Source organism: Cuculus canorus, chromosome 5 (assembly GCF_017976375.1).
Source record: "Cuculus canorus isolate bCucCan1 chromosome 5, bCucCan1.pri, whole genome shotgun sequence".
NCBI lineage: Eukaryota > Metazoa > Chordata > Aves > Cuculiformes > Cuculidae > Cuculus > Cuculus canorus.
The window spans coordinates 3118788-3131422 of record NC_071405.1 but is presented as its reverse complement, the minus strand read 5'-3'; the positions used below and the strand labels follow the sequence as shown (position 1 = coordinate 3131422).

The window sequence follows — 12635 nt, the reverse complement described above, 5'->3', positions numbered from 1 at the left end:
TGCTGAGCCAGGTAACGGAGCTTATCTGCTGCAGCAGCACCTTTGCCCCACGCCAGCACTTGCTCCCAGCACTTTGGGGTTCTCATCAGCACCCCTGAGAATAATCAGACCCCCCCCCGCCGCCGCCCCGCATCTTAGCAGGCTTTGGGATGCTAGGTGAAAGCATCACCCACTACCAGAAGCCTCCCTGTGATGCTGGTATCCATCATCCAACAAGACCTGGACCTTCCCTTGGACAAACTAATTAGCCCGAGTCGTGACAATGATGACAACAAGGGAAGAGAAATGCTGTGTGAAAAGCCAGGAGAGGATGAGATAAGGTGAAAATGACTGTGTATGGCAGAATCGGGAGGTTCTGGTGCAGCTGCTGCCCAGGAATTGTTGAGGGCTTCCCAGCTGGATGAGAAGGGCAAACTGGCAATTTCTTAAGCTTCATACGGTGCCGCTTCAGGGATTTTTACTTTTTTTTTCCACTGAGTGAAAAATTGGGTTTGGGGTTTGAAGACCATCATAGAATCATGGAATGATTTGGGTTGGAAGGGACCTCAAAGCCCACCCAGTTCCACCCCTGCCATGGGCAGGGACACCTCCCACTGGATCAGGGGCTCCAAGCCCCATCCAACCTGGCCTGGAACCCCTCCAGGGATAGGGCAGCCACCACTGCTCTGGGCAACCTGAGGGCCTCCCCACCCTCACAGCAAAACATTTCTTCCTAAGATCTCATCTCAATCTCCTCCCTTTCAGATGAAAACTCTTCCCCCTCATCCTGTCCCTGCACTCTCTGACCAAGAGCCCCTCCCCAGCTTTCCTGGAGCCCCTTTCAGTGCTGGAAGCTGACAACCAGGAGACCTTAGAGCAGCTTCTCTTCTTCACGAAATGCAGGAGACGTATGATTTTAGACTTCAGCCTTGGCACAGCTGCATCCTCGCACATCCTGGCCCAGCCCAGGGGTTGGCAGCATCCAGCTCACGCTTCCTCCCAGCCTTCAAATTGATTTGCTTGCACAGCTCTGATCGAAGCTATTAATTAATCACTGGCCTGACCCAAAGGCCAGGCTTGACAGACACCCTTCCAGCAACTTCAGATGGAGCAAGCCCTGCTTCTCCGCAGAGCCAAATCCGTGTCCTCTTGGCAGCTGGAGCCCATCCTTCTCTCCAGCTCAGACCTGCCTCTCAACGGGGTGAGTGCCAAGCGGCTCGTGCCAAGCTGGTGCGGAAAGCTGGGAGAGACAGCCTACGTTCCCCTGCAACCATCACGTGCTCCCCCACCAGCAGCAGATGCAGGAGCCCCTCCTTTCACTTCTCCCCAAATGTTTGGGAGGGCAAAACTGCTCCTGCACTTTAAAGGAACTGTTTTGGGGGATGTTTGCTCCATGCACGTTCATAGAACCATGGAATAGGTTGGGTTGGAAGGGACCTCAAAGCCCATCCTGTTCCAACCCCATTGCCATGGGCACCTCCCACTGGATCAGGTTGCTTCTTCTGTTGCACACAGAAGGAAAGATATAGATGAGGATGGGCTAAAGCCTCACTGGAAGTGAGCAGGCAATAAAACTGTGCAAGGACAAGCACAAACCACACTGCACCCCACACCCTGCCCCAGAGAGCATCTTCCGCTGCCTTTCATCCCATCCCTCCTCCTAGCAGCCACTGTGGCCACAGCAAAAAAAGCAGAGAGGAAGAAACAGCAGGAAAGGAGTCTGAAAGGCAAGAAAACCTGCAAACCCACCCTAATTCCTTTGCTCATCCTACCCGCTTCTGTGCCAGCTGTTAATGCACACGGCTGTATCCCACTCCGGCATCCCGCTCCGGCCACAGAAATGAAACGCTTGTCGAAGTCACAGTGAGAACTGATGCAACTTGTGCTGAAAATGGTGTGAACCCCTTATTCCCGACCCCAAACGGGGCAACGGGCCACCAGGAGGGAGCAGGCGGCGCAGCCTCGTGGGCCCCGCAGGCAGCACACGTGTCACGAGCGTGCCGGCCTCCAGCATCCCAACACCAGTGTGTGGGATGGGGGACCACAGCCACCCCCTGGCAGTGCTTTCCAGGGGTGTGGGGGTCCACGGGGATCCAGCACTGGTTCACCAGCCCCAATTACTATGGTAACAGCCTGCGCCGGCGCCTGGCTGTCCTCCTTTGGTGACTCACTGGATTTCAGAAGGAAAACTGGTGCCTCGGATGCTGCCGTTTGGATGCTGGAAGCCCAGCAGACGCATCTGCATCTGTGAAGCTGGGAAGGCATTGCCCACCCTTGCAAAGTTTGGCTTTTTATGGTGTTTACCACTCCCGGCACCCCGGTAGAGGGTGGCAATGCAGGAGGTTGGCTTGGGGATTAAAAATAACCAGAATGATTGAGTTTCATCACCTGCTCGCAGCCATCTGGTGTTCAAAGCTGGGCTGGATGGGGCTTGGAGCCCCTGATCCAGTGGGAGGTGTCCCTGCCTATGGCAGGGGATTGGAATTGGATGGGCTTTGAGGTCCCTTCCATCCCAAACCACTCCATGATTCTGTGATTTAATGATTCTATGATTCAATCTATGGATTGGGAATCCCATCAGGTGCTTCACTCCTGGTCACGATAACTCCCGTGCTGCGAGTGGGGCAAAATTCCTCTGGCAGAAAACCATAACCCCCCGTGCCGCGAGGCAGCCCCGTGCCAAGTCCTGATGCACATTTACCATCACCCACCCTGGGGTCAGCCACACCACGGCACAGCGACCCATCGGAGTGCTCAATCATAAATCATCATTTAGCCACGCGCTAAATCACAGAATCAGCATCACGGAATGGTTTGGGTTGGAAGGGACATCATCCAGTTCTGCCCCCTGCCATGGGCAGGGACACCTCCCACTGGATCAGGGGCTCCAAGCCCCATCCAACCTGGCCTGGAACCCCTCCAGGGATGGGGCGGCCACCACTTCTCTGGGCAACCTGGGCCAGTGTTCCACAACAGTGGAGCTCATGACAGTGAGGAGAAAACACAACCAGCATCCTAAACACCAGTATGTGCACCAGTGGGAGCAAAGCTGGCAGCTCCCAAGGAATTTGGGAGAGAGGATGGGCGTGTGTAGAATCATAGAACGGTTTGAGTTGGAAAAGACCTTAAAGATCGTCTAATTCCATCCCTCCTGCTATGTGTAGGTACCATGAGTGGATCTGCAGGTCCCCCCAAGCTGGGGATAACCAGTTTTAGAGGCAAGGCTGACTCCAATCATCATCCAGGTGATGCTGAGACCGTCAAACTCATGTCACATGTGAGCAGCCAGCAGCAGCAAGCTGCAGCCTCCCCTCCCTTTTGCAAGCAAACGCAAGGCTGAAAAAGCCAAAATCAAAGCACCAAGACTTGTGCCAAGGGAGCAGCCTGGCCTCGCGTGGCCAACATGGGATATGAGATAGAATGGGGCTGCATCACATGTGAGAAAAGCCCCTTTCTAGCCCTGGGAGCACCTTACAACATACTCCTGGAGCAAGGCTTCGCCCCGGGGCTTTCCTGGCAATAATTAATTGAGTCATATTTCAATGCAGCCAGAGGCCGTATGGCAGAAAAGAGGATTAAAATCGCATGCTCCAGCTGCATTCAGGGAAATCCAGTTACGAGGAAAAATCCTCCGTGCCTGACCCTGGTACGTGCCGCTGCCACCCGTATGGCTCTGGCCCCCTCCGCTCTCGCGGCTGGGAAGCACAAATTTGCTGGTGGGGTTCGGGTATTCGGAATTTGGGGGCTCGGAGGGAAACAGAGAAATAAAACCCACCCCGGAGCTGCAGCGATGCTCTGCCCTGCACGCAGCACGTCCAGCAGAGAGAGAGAAGGGGTGTCCCTTTGGGGTGGTGCGCTTCAAGTTTATCTGTAACTCATCAGAAATGGGTGAAGGATCGTTGCCTTTCGTGATTTTCCTTAAATATAAATCGATTGTATCACTCCCTTATCAAGGAGTGCAGGGATGGGATGAAGGGGAATGGTTTTAATCTGAAAGAGGGGAGATTGAGGTGAGATCTTAGGGAGAAATGTTTTGCTGTGAGGGTGGGGAGCCCCTGGCCCAGGGTGCCCAGAGCAGTGGTGGTGCCCCATCCCTGGAGGGGTTCCAGGCCAGGTTGGATGGGGCTTGGAGCCCCTGATCCAGTGGGAGGTGTCCCTGCCCATGGTAGGAGGATTGGAACTCAATGAGCTTTGAGGTCCCTTCCAACCCAAACCATTCCATGATGCTATGATTCCACGATTTCCCATCAAGGAAGCAAGAAGGCAAAAGTTCTTTGCCAGATTCCCCTCCCTCAGGGGCAAGAGAGCCCTGGACCGCCTTTCCCTGAGCGCATCTTCCCAGCTGACGGGTGATTTTCCCTTCCTGAAGCGCTCGCACCATAACGCCCCGCTGGGAAAATTATGGATTTGGATGGAAATGATGGGGAAAGGGCTGCTTTCGTGGGGATGGTGGGGCTGATGGTGGTGTCCCCAAAGCCAGGCTGGGGGCTGATCCATCCCAGCTGAGGTTGCTGCAGGGATTTAGGGGTTGGGAAAGTCTCAGCTTTCCTTCCTTCCCATGGAGAGAAGACAAAAAAAAAAACAGAGAAAGAAAGAACACTACGTCTCATTCATCCGCGGGGGGGAAAAAAAAAAAAAAGCCTTTCCTGTGATGGCAAATCAGTTGATTAAGTGAGGATCAATCCCTCTAAATCAAACCTTTGTTGGAGAGACTGAACTCTTTGTGCGAGGCACCTTTCGGGGACTCCCAAATCCCCACATCAGCCCCCATCGCCACCCGAGATCAGGGGGGCAACGTGGGGAGGGGTGGATGCGGGGATCTGGGGGGGGTTCTGCTGATTTGGAAGGGGTGTGGGGTGCGAGATTGCCGGTCTGAGTGTTCCCAGTGCTCCCAGTGCCCACCCAGCTCCCCACCCAGTGCCCAGCGGTACCTGGAGGCGGTGCTGCCCCGAGTCCCCCGCGGCGGGCTGCGGGCTGCGGGATGCAGGGATGCAGGGATGCAGGGATGGAGGAGGGTGGTCAGCAGCAGCCCCGAGTGCCGAGTCCCCACCCAGCTTTGTCTGCGCTCATCCCTCTGCCTACAGGAAACGGCTCAGTCCCGACTTCCTCCTCCTCCTCCTTCTCCTGCTGCTCCTCCTGCTCTCCTCTCCCTTATCTCCAGCCCCCCTGCCCCTGCCTCTCGCCCTGCCTCCTCCCTGTCCTTTGCCCGGGTCCCTGTCCCGGGATCTCTCCTGGTTTCTGCCCCCATCCCTGCCCTTTTCTGTCCCCGGTCCCTTTCCCGACCCCTCGTCCCTGCCCCCCCTGGACCCTGCACCCCACACGTGCCGCACACCCACCCGCCGACCCCCACACCCACGCGCTGAAGCCCCATCCTGTATCCCACCCCCTTGCACCCCTGCACCCATCACCCCCTGTGCCCATCACCCCCTGCACCCCTGCACCCCTGCACCCATCACCCCTGCATCCATCACCCCTCCTGCGCCCATCACCCCCTGTGCCCATCACCCGCTGCACCCATTGCACCCCCTGCACCCATCACCCCTCCTGCACCCATCACCCCACCTGCGCCCATCACCCCCTGTGCCCATCACCCCCTGCACCCATCACCCCTGCAACCATCACCCCTCCTGCACCCATCACCCCCCTGCAACCATGCACCCATCACCCCTCCTGCACCCATCACCCCCCTGCAACCATGCACCCATCACCCCTCCTGCACCCATCACCCCCCTGCACCCCTGCACCCATCACCCTGCACCCCTCACCCTTCCTGCACCCATCACCCCTCCTGCACCCATCACCCCCTGCACCCATCACCCCTCCTGCACCCTGCACCCCTGCACCCCTGCACCCATCACCCCCCTGCACCCATCACCCCTCCTGCACCCATCACCCCCTGCACCCCTGCACCCATCACCCCCCACCCCCATCACCCCTGCACCCCTGCACCCATCACCCCTCCTGCACCCATCACCCCTGCACCCCTGCACCCCGCCCCGCTGCACCCATCACCCTTCCTGCACCCATCACGCACCCTGCGCCCATCATCCTGCACCCCCACTGCTTGCACCCACTGCATGACCTGCACCCCACACCCCTGCACCCATCGTATCCCCTGCACCCCACACCTCTGCAGCCCACATACCCTGTACCCTACACCCCTGCACCCCAGAACTCCCCCTGCACCCCACACTGCTGCACCCATCACTCTCCATGTAGCCCTCACCTCTGCACCCCCCACACCCCTGCACCGCACTCCCCTGCACCCCAGAACCCCCTCTCCAGCCTAGAACGCTGCACCCATCACATACCCTACACCCACACCTCTGCACCCCACACACCCTGTACCCCACCACCCTGCACCCCAGCACTCACGCCTGCACCCCACACCCCTGCACCATCACATCCCCTGCACCCCATACCTCCTGCACCCATCACAACCCTTGCACACAATGCACCCTGCACCCCAAAACCTCACTGCATCCCTCACCCCTGCACCTATCGCACCCCTTGCACCTCACCCCCTCATTTCCACCCCCCCCCGTGCACTCATCCCTGTCCCCTCTTACCCCCACCCCTCCCAGCTCCAAACACCCCATCCCTTCATCCCCTCTTCTGCGCCCCCCAACCCCTCAAGTGCTCCCACCTCTGCCCCCACCCACACAGCCCCAACCCCCTGACCCCCCCAGACCCCTCCATCCCCGCTGGGGTCAGAAGTTCCCGTTGGGGCCCAATCCTGCTGCTCCAGGGCTCAGCCCGGGGGGGGAACACCCAACCCTCGCTATTTTGGATTTCATTTTCATGGGATGTGAGTTCACATTTTTAGGATCCTGAGTGGAAGGGTTTGGAGACTGGTTGGGGTTTTATAAGGTGACCCTCTCCTCTCCTCTCCTCTCCTCTCCTCTCCTCTCCTCTCCTCTCCTCTCCTCTCCTCTCCTCTCCTCTCCTCTCCTCTCCTCTCCTCTCCTCTCCTCTCCTCTCCTCTCCTCTCCTCTCCTCTCCTCTCCTCTCCTCTCCTCTCCTCTCCTCTCCTCTCCTCTCCTCTCCTCTCCCTCTCCTCTCCTCTCCTCTCCTCTCCTCTCCTCTCCTCTCCTCTCCTCTCCTCTCCTCTCCTCTCCTCTCCTCTCCTCTCCTCTCCTCTCCCTCTCCTCTCCCTCTCCTCTCCCTCTCCTCTCCCTCTCCATCCCAATACATCAGCGATGTGCTCATGGCTTTACCTTTCTGGAAGTCCCAACCACCCCACGTTAGAGAAATACGTTGAAAGTGCGTTGATGGGCAGAACTGGGGGCACAGCAGAGCTGGGGTGCGGCACAGCCCCCCCAAACCAAGCTCTTCAAGCCCTGCGGGTGCTGCCGCTGGGGAAAGCATCTCCCCGCAGGCACAAAGCGTTGCAGTGGGACCTCCCGGAGCTGGCGGTGGTGGGCACGGGGGGCTGCGTGTCCCCCCCCATCTGCTGGCCAGGCTCCGTAGGGTTCCTGGCACTGGTTGTCACACAGCCACTTTCCCCTCCCGTTTCCACAGCAACGCTTGAAGACTGATTTCCTTCGCTGCCCTGCGAAGCTCAGCACCAGCACCCATAGAGCCCACTCACACCTCCACCATGGACCCCGGCACCCCCCAGGGCAGCAGCTGGGGTTGGGGGTTCCCCCCACCCTGTACACATCAAGCCACAAACCCCAAACACAACACGGAGGACCTGTGGTGCTGCATAAAGTGTCGCATCCGATGCTAATCAGAAGTTGGCCAACGGCGTCCTGGATTGGGGCAGAAACAGAGTGTCCAGCAGGACCAGAGGAGGGATTGTGCCCCTGGACTTGGTGCTGGTGAGGCTGCACCTTGAATCCTGCGCTCAGTTTGGGGCTTCTCACTCCAAGAAGGATATTGAGTAGATGGAACACATCTAGAGAAGGGAATGGAGCTGGGGAAGGGGCTGGAGAACAGGGGTTATGAGAAGCTATTGAGGGACCTGGGGCTGTTTAGTGTGGAGAAGAGGAGCCTGAGGGGAGACCTCATCTCTGTCTACGACTGCCTGAAAGGAGGTTGGAGTGAGGTGGGTGTTGCTTTCTTCTCCAAAGTAACAAGTGATGGGACAAGAGGGAATGGCCTCAAGCTGCACCAGGGCAGCTTCAGATTGGACATCAGGAAAGATGTCCTCACAGAAAGGGTTCTCCGGCACTGGCAGAGGCTGCCCAGGGAGGTGGTGGAGTCACCATCCATGGAGGGTTTTAAAAGCTGGGGAGATGAGGTGCTCAGGGATCTGATTTAGTAGTGGACAGGGACGGTTGTATTCAATGATCTCAAAGGTCTTTTCCAAGCAAGCGATTCTATGATTCTATAGGATTCTAATCCCATGGAGCAGGTGGTCTTCACAAAAAGAGACACCAGCATGGGATAGTTGGGTAATTATCATCATTTAGTCTTTGATTCCTCATTGGGCCGATGGTGAAGGGGTGTACATACTGGTTTTAGAAGGGGTGATAACTGGAAGTTGCTCTGCGAGGCACTCACATCACTGCTTAATGGTATTTTAACCCAGCAACAAAATTAAAATAAAAAATAAGGATACTACCTCAACATTTCACTTTTTTTCAAGTGCATTTTTCAGCTGGCTCTGTAGAAATGGGATTTGTGTGTTGCCCTAGAAATCCCAACTTTTTGACCTCCTGGGCTGTCACGCGATACCAGCAGGAGATGCAAAATCTGGGAGTGACTGGAGATGAAATGGCTTTTTTGGGAAACCTAAATTCATGAACTGGTAACGCACAGCAGCAGAAGGGCCACCAGCTCCAGGGAGCATCCCAGGGGAAAGGCCAGCAGGGTGCGAGGCAGTTTGGGGCCACACCAGGATGGGAATGGGAAGACCTTTCCCCCTGGGGACCTGTCCCATGGTGAGATCACAAAACCACGGAATCATAGAGTGGTTTGGGTTGGAAGGGACTTCAAAGCCCATCCAGTTCCACCCTCTGCCATGGGCAGGGACACCTCCCACTGGATCAGGGGCTCCAAGCCCCATCCAACCTGGCCTGGAACACCTCCAGGGATGGGGCAGCCACCACTGCTCTGGGCAACCTGGACCAGGGCCTCCCCACCCTCACAGCAAAACGTTTCTTCCCAAGATCTCATCTCAATCTCCCTCTTTCAGATTAAAACCATTCCCCCTCATCCTATCCCTGCAATCTCTGATCCAGAGCCTTTCCCCAGCTTTTCTGGAGCCCCTTCCAGTACTGGAAGCTGCTCTAGGGTCTCCCCAGAGCCTCTCCTCTCCAGGCTGAGCAACCCCAACTCTCCCAGCCTGTCCTTGTACAAGAGGTGCTCCAGCGCTCGGATCATCTCTGTGGCCTCCTCTGGGCTCACTCCAAGAGCTCTGTGTCCTTCTCGTGCTGAGGATTCCAGAACGGGAAGCAAGGCTCCAGGTGGGATCTGGCAAGAGCGGAACGGAGGGGCAGAACCCTCTCTCTTGCCCTGCTGGTCCCACTGCTTTGACGCAGCCCAGGATGTGGTTGGCATGAAATGAAGTGGAATTCACGAAGTGGTAACGCAGAGCAGCAGAAGGGCTGTCCGCTCCTGGGATCATCCCGGGGGAAAGGCCAGTGGGTTGCGAGGCAGCCTGGGGCCACTCCAGGATGGGAACTGGAGGACCTTTCTCCCCCCTGGGGACCTCTCCCACGGTGAGATGAAGAAGCTGAGGCATCAAAAGCCTTCAAAGAGAGGAGGATTCTCTTCAAAGCATGGCTGGGGTTATGAGGGTTGACTCAACAGAGCCTCGGGGGTGGGAGCCCCCCTCCCTGCCTCTCCCTGGGGTGGTTCGCTCTGCAGGCTCATCTAAAAAGAGATTCAACATCTGGGTTTAGGGAAATGTCATTCCGTTAAAGGGCAAGGATGAAAGCGGGAGGCTGTGCTTTGTAGCAGACAATGCAGAAGCCGCTCGCTCCCTCGTGTTCCTCCCTCCTGCGTGAGGCAATTAACTGCCCTGAAAATGTTACGGCAATCAGTAATTAGGCATCGAGACCCGTGGTCACCCGATGGTCAGCGCCCGCCTTGCTGAGGATGGAGGACAAAGGGAAAATGCTTGTACAATTAGTTTTTTGGATGAGAAGAGAAAGTCCACGATGCTCCCTGGCATCACTCCACAGCAGATGCTGAGGGAGCCAGGGGAGGAAGGCAGAAGGTACACGAGGTGCTCAGGGACATGGTTTAGTGGCAGATAGGAATGATTGGACTCGATGATCCAAGAGGTCTTTTCCAACCTGGTGATTCTATGATTCTGTGATGCCCCATGCCAGAGGGCAAAGCTTCACATCTTCACCCCTACCTCTCTCCCAGGGTGTTTGGAGGGTGGCAAAGGTGGACAGGCTCCAGTGTAGGTCCCAGGGATGCACCAGGCTCCTGGGGGGTGGTACTAGCCTCAGTGGTCCCACCATTAGCAGGGCACATGGTCAGATCCACACCTGTACGTTGGTGGCACCTGATGGGAGAAAGCATTCAGGAAGCTTTAGTGGTGGTGCTTTCCCATGGGATGATAGGCTCTTCTGCTTCATCTTCATCTCTTCATCTTCACCTCTTCATCTTCATACCTTTATCTTCATATTCATCTTTGGTTGACAGCGGCTGAACATGAGCCAGCAGTGGCCCAGGTGGCCAACAGCATCCTGGCTTGGATCAGCCATGGGGTGCCCAGCAGGTGTCCCCAGAAGGGATTGTGTCCCCATACTGGGCGCTGGTGAGGTCACACATTGAATCCTGGGTTCAGTTTTGGGCCCCTCACTGCAAGAAGGACATTGAGGGGCTGGAGCGCATCCAGAGAAGGGAACGGAGCTGGGGAAGAGCTGGAGACGAGGGGTTCTGGGAGCAGCTGAGGGACCTGGGGCTGCTTCGTCTGGAGAAGAGAGGGCTGAGGGGAGACCTCATCGCTCTCTGCAGCTCCTGGGAAGGAGGTTATGGTGAGATGGGTGTTGGGTCTCTTCTCCCAGGCAACAAGTGATAGGGTGAGAGGAAAAGGCCTCAAGCTGCACCAGGGGAGGTTTAGGCTGGATATGAGGAAAAATTTCTTTACTAACAGAGTGGTGAAGCCCTGGCAGAGGCTGCGCAGGGAGGTGATGGAGTCACCATCCCTGGAGGTCTTTAAAAGATGGGTAGAAGAAGAGCTTAGGGATATGATTTAGTAGTGGACAGGTACGGTTGCGCTTGGTGATCTCAAAGGTCTTTTCCAACCGAGTGATTCTATGATTCTATGATTTATCTTCAGCAGGAAATTGGGATTTTGCTGCTAATAACAGTGAACTCAGGACATCAGTCTGAGCAGACAGCCCTTCTCTACCACTTGTGTCTCAGCAGTTAGGAGAGTTTTGGGTGCAAAGGGGTCAATATGCTGAAGCTCAAGAGATGCGCAGGGAACAGGGAACAGGGACATGGGAAGGCTGTGGTTATTAGTACCTTACACAACACCTTTCCTTGGCTGGAGAAGTAAGTGCCAGGATCAGCAAACCAGGCAAAACCAAGACCGAAAGAGCTGGCTAATTATGTCCTGATGAGTTTAATTAGAGGCTTGGGACATGGGATGGTGGGCCTGGGTGTTGGAGATGGGGTAGGCTGCAGCACAAACCTTCTATCAGACACTAGAGAATCCACACACTTCACCCAAAAGCGTTGACTCAGGAAAAAGAAAACGAACTTTTCCCTGCCCGTGCGCTTGCGGAGAGTGGGACCTCAATAAATCCTCACCAGGTGTCTCAAGAGTGGAGGTGGCAGCTCTGCCAGCATCCTTGTGCTCGCTTGGCCCAAAGACAGATGCTGTCCCAGGCTCTTGGGCAGGATTCTGCTGAAGGCCACGTCTTTAACTAGGATGATGGAGCTTCTCCCTTTCAGGAAATTCACCCTGGTGTTGCTCTCAAACGCCCATCCCACCCTCCCTAAGCTGAGCCCCCTCCAAGCAGAGTGGGAAGGAGAAAGGGGGATTAAATAGTGGAGCTGCTGGTGGTGGGGACAGGTGGTGGTGGGGACAGGTTAGGGCATCCCCCGCTCCCTGCAGTCCCTGCTGCCACCACCACCCACCCAGGCTGAGGGGTGATGTCCATGCTGGGCTTCTCTGCTCTGGAAACAGGGAAGCATTTGGAGGAGGAGGGCAATAAGTAAGAATGAAGCAAATCACACCTTGCTCAGCAGCTTGGCCAAGGCCAGGTGTGCCCACGGCCACAGCAAGCCACGGGCTAACGGCCCATGGGAATTGGGTGGCTGTTGGTCTCTTCTCCCAAATTATAGGTGATAGGATGAAAGGGAATGGCCTCAAGTTGCACCAGGAGACGTTCAGATTGGACATCGGGAAAAATTCCTTCACCGAAAGGGTTCTCAGCCCTGGCAGAGGCTGCCCGGGGAGGTGGTGGAGTCCCCATCCCTGAAGAGGTCTAAAAGACGGGCAATGAGACGCTCAGGGATCTGGTTTAGTAGTGGACAGGAATGGTTGGGTTTGATGATCTCAAAGGTCTTTTCCAAGCAAGCGATTCTACGATTCCCCATCCCAAGGCAGGAATTACCTTAACCTGCTCTCCGGAGCCAAGCGGCGCTGGAGCAGAGAGCACAATAAATGCAGCACGTTGGTTAAGTTCAGATGCATTTCATCCCTCGCTTCAGCCTGGGAGCATTTTAAAGAGTCAAAGCAA

General features: G+C 56.3%; 1 protein-coding gene across 2 annotated transcripts in view; it reads right to left on the bottom strand.

The window, feature by feature from the left end:
* GNG2 (G protein subunit gamma 2) overlaps positions 1-5094 on the bottom strand; it is a 32780-nt gene extending 27686 nt beyond the window's left edge. For both annotated transcript variants that reach the window (XM_054068422.1, XM_009558782.2), the window contains exon 1: positions 4911-5094. The gene's annotated coding sequence lies outside the window, so the exon portion shown is untranslated. The remainder of the gene's footprint in view (positions 1-4910) is intronic.
* Positions 5095-12635: the final 7541 nt, after the last annotated feature.